The following is a 7,082-nucleotide window of genomic DNA, read 5'->3' on the forward strand; positions in this document are numbered from 1 at the left end:
TATCAATGTTTTTGATGTTGGCCATTCTAAAGGTGTAAGATAAAAATCTCAGAGTGGTTTTGATTTGCATTGTTTTAATGACAAAGGATGTTTAACATTTCCTTAAGTGTCTTTCATCCACTTTAGATTCCTCTGTTGAGAGTTCTTGAGGTCATAGCTAGAGCAATAAGACACCAAAAGGGAGATCAAGGGGATACAAATTGAAAAAGAAGAAGGCAAATTCTCACTGTTTGCTGATGATATGATAGTTTTCATAAGTAATCCCAAAAATTCTACCAAGGAACTTCTATAACTCACAAACACTTTCAGTAAAGTAGCAGGATACAAGATTAACTCAAAAAAAAAAAAAAAATCAGTAGCCTTCCTGTACACAGATGATAAAAGGGTTGGTGAAGAAATCAGAGAATCAACACCCTTCACAATTGCCACAAATAGCATAAAATACCTCAGAGTAACTCTAAACAAACAAGTAGAATACTTGTATGAGAAGAAGTTTAAATCTTTGAAGAACAAAATTGAAAAAGACACTAGAAAGTGGAAAGACCTCTCATACTCTTGGTTAGGCAGAATTAATATAGTAAAAATGTAAATCCTACCAAAAGCAATCTACAAATTCAATGCAATGCCCATCAAAATCACAGCAAAATTCTTCAAATACCTAGAGAAAACTGTACTCAACTTCATTTAAAAAAGCAAAAAACCCAGGATCGCCAAAACAATCCTTGGCAATAAAAGAACTTCTGGAAGCATCACAATCCCTGATTTGAACTCTACTACAGAGCTATAGTACTGGCATAAGAACAGATAGGAGGACCAATGGAACCGAATAGAAGACCTGGATATCAATCCACACATCTTCAGACACCTGCTATTTGATAAAGAAGCAAAAATATCAAATGGAAAAAAAAAACATATTTAACAAGTGGTGCTGGCATAAGTGGATATCAACATGTAAAAAATGAAAATAGACCCATATCGATCACCATGCACAAAACTCAAGTCCAAATGAATCATAGACCTCATCATAAAGCCAGCCACACTGAACCTTATAGAAAAGAAGGTGTGAAGTACACTTGAATGCTTTGGCACAAGGAACCACTTCCTAAATATAATCCCAGCAGCACAGACACTGAAAGGAACAATTAATAAATTGGACCTCCTGAAACTGAAAAGCTTTTGTAAAGCAAAGGACACAGTCAAGAAGACGAAACAACAATCTACAGAATGGTAAAAGATCTTCACTAACCCCACATCAGAGAGAGGTCAGATCTCCATTATAAAAAGAACTCACGAAATTGTACAACAAAAGATCACATAATCCAATAAAAAAGGTAGTACAGACCTAAACAGAGAACTTATGTCTCGATTTAACTAATTTATATTAATCTGTATACCACCACATGGTTATGGCCTACTAGCAAAGTTTCAGCATGTCTGACTCTGGTGGCAGCTTTATAGCATCTCCTGACTTTGCCTTTCTTCTCCCAGTATTCAATCTAGTTTTCCCTGACTAACTAAGCTCTGCCCTATCAACAGGACAAGGCATTTTTTTAATTCATTAACCGAAAGAAGCAACACATAGAGAGAAGTACCTCTCACACCATTTCCCCTTTTCTGTTTAAATAATAAAAGAAGGTTTTAATTTTAACATAGTAAAATTACATATAAGAAAAGTAATCAAGCAAGAATTACATTTACAGTATTTATATCTACTTTATCTTTTATCATAACTAAGGAAAACTATAAGTATAAATTCTTCAACTCCAACAAAGATTTTAGAATAATATAATATTATCTAAGTAAACAGGAAGTACATTGTACGCAGTTTCCAAAACTCTAGAAATAACAGAGCCATCTTGCTACCCCCACAGCCACCCAAAGTTATTCTTTATTGTTGGAGTATCCATATTCAGCCTACAGGCCTATAATGTCTGGCAGACATTTCCATGAAGAAATTTCAAAGAAAGTCCAGTCACTTTCTTCTATATCCTGCAGAATTTCTTGCAGACCTCTTTCATGAAGCAGGAACCCCAAAGGATTGTCTCACCTTTAGGCAGGTACTGCAGTCATTTCTCTGTGAATCCTGCGTGTCCAGCTTAGCAGTCTAGGCAATAGCAGTTTCTTTCCCAAATGGCTATCCAACACCATAAGGAGCCTCTTTGATGTCCATCTTCCTTGTGAAATAATTAGTGCTGCAAGGAACAAATGTGTCTCATTGCCCTGAAAAGTCTTAAGTTATTAAAACATTTTAAATGACATATTCTGTAGTCATTGAAAGATTTGAAGAATAGCTATCTATCGGAAATGCATCTTTGTACATCAAGAAAATCTAAGTAACATGACTAGAAGCTTGACTATTATTAATGATTCTCTATTTACCTATATTTCTTAATTATGCATTACATTTTTAATTGAGGTACAGAAACACAATACCTTAATCAGGATTAGAAATATACATACATAGTTTAACAAAATTTGCCTTAAATTTATATCACTCAACCAAGATCTCCACCAAAGCAAATTACTCATCTCTATAGCATATTTCCCTTTGAATGTAAACAAACAATTATAAACAATATTTGGGAATGTGGGGATAGTTATTTCTCTCTAAACTGCTTCCTACTGTTTATTGGCCAAAGCATTTTTTTTGGCAACCTTTCAGGGCATCTTGGTACATCAAAGCATATTAGCCTGGAATAAATCCACAAGTTCTCATCCTCTATGGAGAAAAAAGAATAACCTCTTTTCCAATGCATCATATCCTTAGACTCAAATTTGGAAGTCATTATACTTTTACAATATACATGCTGTTTTAACTTAGCAGCTCATACAATCAAATGTCTCTCTGTACTTAGCTCCTTCATAGTCAAAAAATTCAAACAATATATAATAATATAAATAAATAAAATACAATAATGTACATAATCCAGACTCTTTGTGGATTTTCCATTTTTTATGTGGCTTATTTTCCTTTTCTCTTTTAAATATATGACTATCTGTACTCTTTCTCTTTATTGACTTTGTTTTGTTTTTTATAAGCCATTACTTCTTTTTATAACTCTTTATCTTTTTTTCTTCTCTCTCCCAAGCCTATGTATATTTATCCAACACTGTGAGTCATCTGGATTTGTCTTTATTGCATATCTATAATTATTTACTGTCCAGGAGTGCTTTTTAAAATGGTAAGTGCTTCTTAAAATTTAAGTTTCACCATTACTAGGTCAAATATGGAAAATTGATGCTTGTTCTGCCCAGCCCAGCATGGCAGACCCATTTGTGTTTCTGAATTGCATGCACACTGCCCCAATTCCAGGCACACCGCTGATCCCCGTTACCACTAAGCAAGCAGTAACACTTTGCTCTCAAACTCCATCCAAATGGTCTATCTCCAGAGTGGGAGGTTACACTCAACAGCATTTCCAAACCGCAGCTTTTTTTCTCTGTTATTCTGCTGTGGCTGAGTCAGGAAAATCTCTCTTAAAGAGCTGCAGCAAACTACCCACAAGCAGCAAGAAGCTGTGTAAAACTTGTAATTTTTTTTTCTGTCTAGAATTCTTACATGGATTTAGTTGGCCACGTGGCCACCAATATTTTTCAGGGAACCATTTGTTCATCCTGGTTGCCCAGGACACAAACAAGCAACCTCCTATGCAAACAGGGAGGAATGGGATTATTTCAATTTATATCTTATAGTTTATCATCCAAGCAATTCTGGGCAGGAACTGAAGCAGAAACCACTAGGAATACTGCAGAAACCACAGAGGATCACTCCTTTATAACTTGCTTTTCTTGCCTTGCTATGCTTGCCTTGCTTTAAAACATACAATGCAGGACCACCTTCCTGTGAGTGATAAATACCACAAAGAACCTGGCTCTCCTACACCAGCCAACAATCAATAAAATGCTTCACAAGAATCCCACAATGTTTGAGGAAACTGCTCACTTAAGATAACCCCTTACGGACCTCTGGGTCTGAGAAGAGTGGGAGGAGGTAGTGGCCTAGGGAAGATGTTGCTCTTTGGCGTAAATTGCAATCTTTTAGTCGTTTCTCAGACTCGAGTTAGAACTGAGGGTTCAGATAAGTGAGGCCTACATTGCTGCTTTGAACACCTCAGAAGGGGAGAATGGATTTATCAGGAGTAAAAAAGAAGAACTTTCTAGGAGTCAAAGAAAATAATAAAAAGTCCAGCACAAGGGCTCCTTCTCCTACCAAGCTCAAGGATCGCTCTGACGAGAAGTCCAAGGATTGTTCTAAAGATAAAGGGGCCACTAAAGAGTCGAGTGAGAAGGATCGTTGCAGGGATAAGACTCGGAAGAGACGCAGTGCTTCAAGTGGAAGCAGTGGCATCAGGTCTTGATCCAGCTCAACTTCCAGCTAGAGCTCCAGCAACAGCATAGCTTCATGCAGTGGCTCTAGCTCCTCCTCTGAGTCCAGCCACTCTGGGAGCTCCAGCACATCCTGGAACTCCAGCTCTAGCGGCTCCTCCTGCTCCCCCAGCCCTTCCCAGTGCAGGCATGACAACAGGCTGCGCTCCTGCTCCAAATCCAAACCACCTAAAAGAGATGAGAAAGAGAGGAAAGGCTTCATCTAAGCCCACCAAAGTGCACATTGGGAGGCTCACCAGGAATGTGACCAAGGATTATATCATGGGAATATTTTCTACTTATGGGAAAATTAAAATGATTGACATGCCTGTAGAAAGGATGCATCCTCATCTATCCAAAGGCTATGCATATGTATAGTTTGAGAATCCAGATGAAGCAGAGAAGGCACTGAAAGACATGGATGGAGGACAAATTGATGGCCAAGAGATCACTGCTACTGCTGTGTTGGCACCCTGGCCTCGGCCACCCCCACGGCAATTCAGCCTACCCAGGAGAATGCTTCCACTGCTTCCCATGTGGCGCAGGTCACCCCCATGGATGAGGAGGAGGTCTCACTCTCCAAGGCGCAGGTCCCCTGTGCGTAAGAGGTCTCGATCTCCTGGCCGCTGCTGCCATAGGAGCTGCTCCAGCTCCAACTCCTCCCAATAAGCAGGGATGTTGATTCATACTTCTGTAACTTATGTTCCCCCAACTCAGTATTGTCCTTTCTTTAGCCAACAAGGATCTGTGGGGAAGGATCCCATAATGGGGTGGGCTTTGAAGACAGCAGTTGAGATATTTCCTCTGCAGGAGGATTCTGGCTGTTGATTCAGGACTGTGCCCATAAAGGTACCCTGTAGTTTTCTGGCTAGAAAGTTCACCCTTTCCGTTCTTGAGAGCCTGGTTTATAGCAGAGTCAGCTGGGATGAACAAGCCTCCATATTGCAACACACCATTTTCCACAGATGACCTAGGACCTAGGCAACCTGGTCGTGCTCTTGCCATTGCTGTGCCACATCTGCGGAAAGGGGACCAAGCTGCTGTGCTGTTAGGCCTGACCATGTCCCCTTTGGAGTCCTCGTCAACTTCTATGGTTAAACACCGTTATCTTTCCCTACCCCCAGGTCTCTGCTATTCTCTGAAATTGGTGAGCCAGTTCTACAGGCTCCTTATGAAACCTGCCACCACACTCATTGTCACCTGCCGTTCACGGGGATGTTACAGGTTAACCGTGGCAGTGTATACATTGCCTCTTTTTGCTTTTATTGTACAGTCAGTACTATAAATTTTGTTTTGAGTTTTTTGACTATGTAGTATTTTAGATAAGGTTGTTTGTACTTGTGTAGAGTGAGAGGACTGTTGAATAAACCTTGGACTAGATGCAAACTGAAAACAAAAAGATAACCCCTTACATAAATGTCAAGATTTGTGTTAATTTGACTAAAGTTTTGACATTCCCCTTATTGTTAACATTGACACAAAACAAAATTCTTTAAGCAGTACGTTTTAAATCTTTGTCCACAAGGTCTTATTTTAATATCACAATATAAAACACATTGCAACTTTGAAAATTCTGTGAAGTTGACAAAAACTAGGATTTTACAAATATATGTTGTCAATAACAGTAGTTTTAATGGAATGCACATGCTTAATCCATTCAGTTAGAAAAAAACATTGACTTGGGAAAAAAAGTATTACAATATTAAAATAGAAAAATTTAATTTTTTTTAACAGAGTATTTAGCATCAACAATGTCAGGTCTGACTTGATTCTATGTTGTTGTAACTATTACAGTCTTTCAGTCTCTTGCTTTGATTCTCTGTATTTTGAAACTTTGAGGAAATATTATATAGACAAATTTGTAACATTAAAAACAACAGCTTGACTCTAGTAAGTAGGTAATTGTACATGACTGGGCTGGATAACTTGATTTGACCCCTTCCTATACCCCTGTGCTGCTTGCTGGCATGTAGAGAATGGGCTGCCACTGATGATGCTGCTTTGTCTTCTTTGTCTTCTCCTTCTCCTCCTCCTCCTCCTCTTTCTTCTCCTCCTCTTCTTCTCCTTCTACTTCCTTTCATTTTCTGGCTCTTCTTCTTCTCACAGGCAAAGTGATAGCACCAGTCAAAAAATGGACTGAGTGAGACATTTGCAAAATTTAATTATTATTACATATCTGTCTCTACAGTTATAAACTTTTCCCAATGTAGTATAACAAAACTCTCAGAAAGTTTTTTGAGTATGTTTCTGAATACTTACACAAATTAACTAATGAATTTTTCTGATTTTAAGAAATTTCACAATATTTCTGGGAATATTTTAAATATTTTCCTCATGTTTAGCACTAAAATTACTAAAGACAATTATAACCTTATTTACATTTTTGTGAGAAAATTAAAGGTTCTGAAATAAAATAATGACATTACTTGGAAATAAAATTTAAATGAGTTTGAGATAGGTAAATCTAGCATTCATTATATCTTCCATTGCTAATACATTTCACTTTCCATATTTCTAACAAAATGTGAGAATAACAAACTGGATTTATAATTTTGATGAAACTTGCATATTTAAAACAATTCTATATTATTCTAAATTGAGCTCCAGGTTAATATAATACTGCTATTTACTCAGAAATACTCCAAAAATTACTGTACCTCAATTTTACTGAAAAGTACTAAAATGCACAGGATTTACTCTAATAGAGAATTTACTAT

The 7,082-nt window shown here is 37.5% G+C and overlaps 1 pseudogene; it reads left to right on the forward strand.

The window, feature by feature from the left end:
* Positions 1-4,089: 4,089 nt before the first annotated feature.
* On the forward strand, positions 4,090-5,174 carry LOC142840883 (RNA-binding protein with serine-rich domain 1 pseudogene; annotated as a pseudogene).
* Positions 5,175-7,082: the final 1,908 nt, after the last annotated feature.

This window comes from Microtus pennsylvanicus, chromosome X (assembly GCF_037038515.1).
Source record: "Microtus pennsylvanicus isolate mMicPen1 chromosome X, mMicPen1.hap1, whole genome shotgun sequence".
Taxonomy (NCBI): Eukaryota; Metazoa; Chordata; class Mammalia; order Rodentia; family Cricetidae; genus Microtus; species Microtus pennsylvanicus.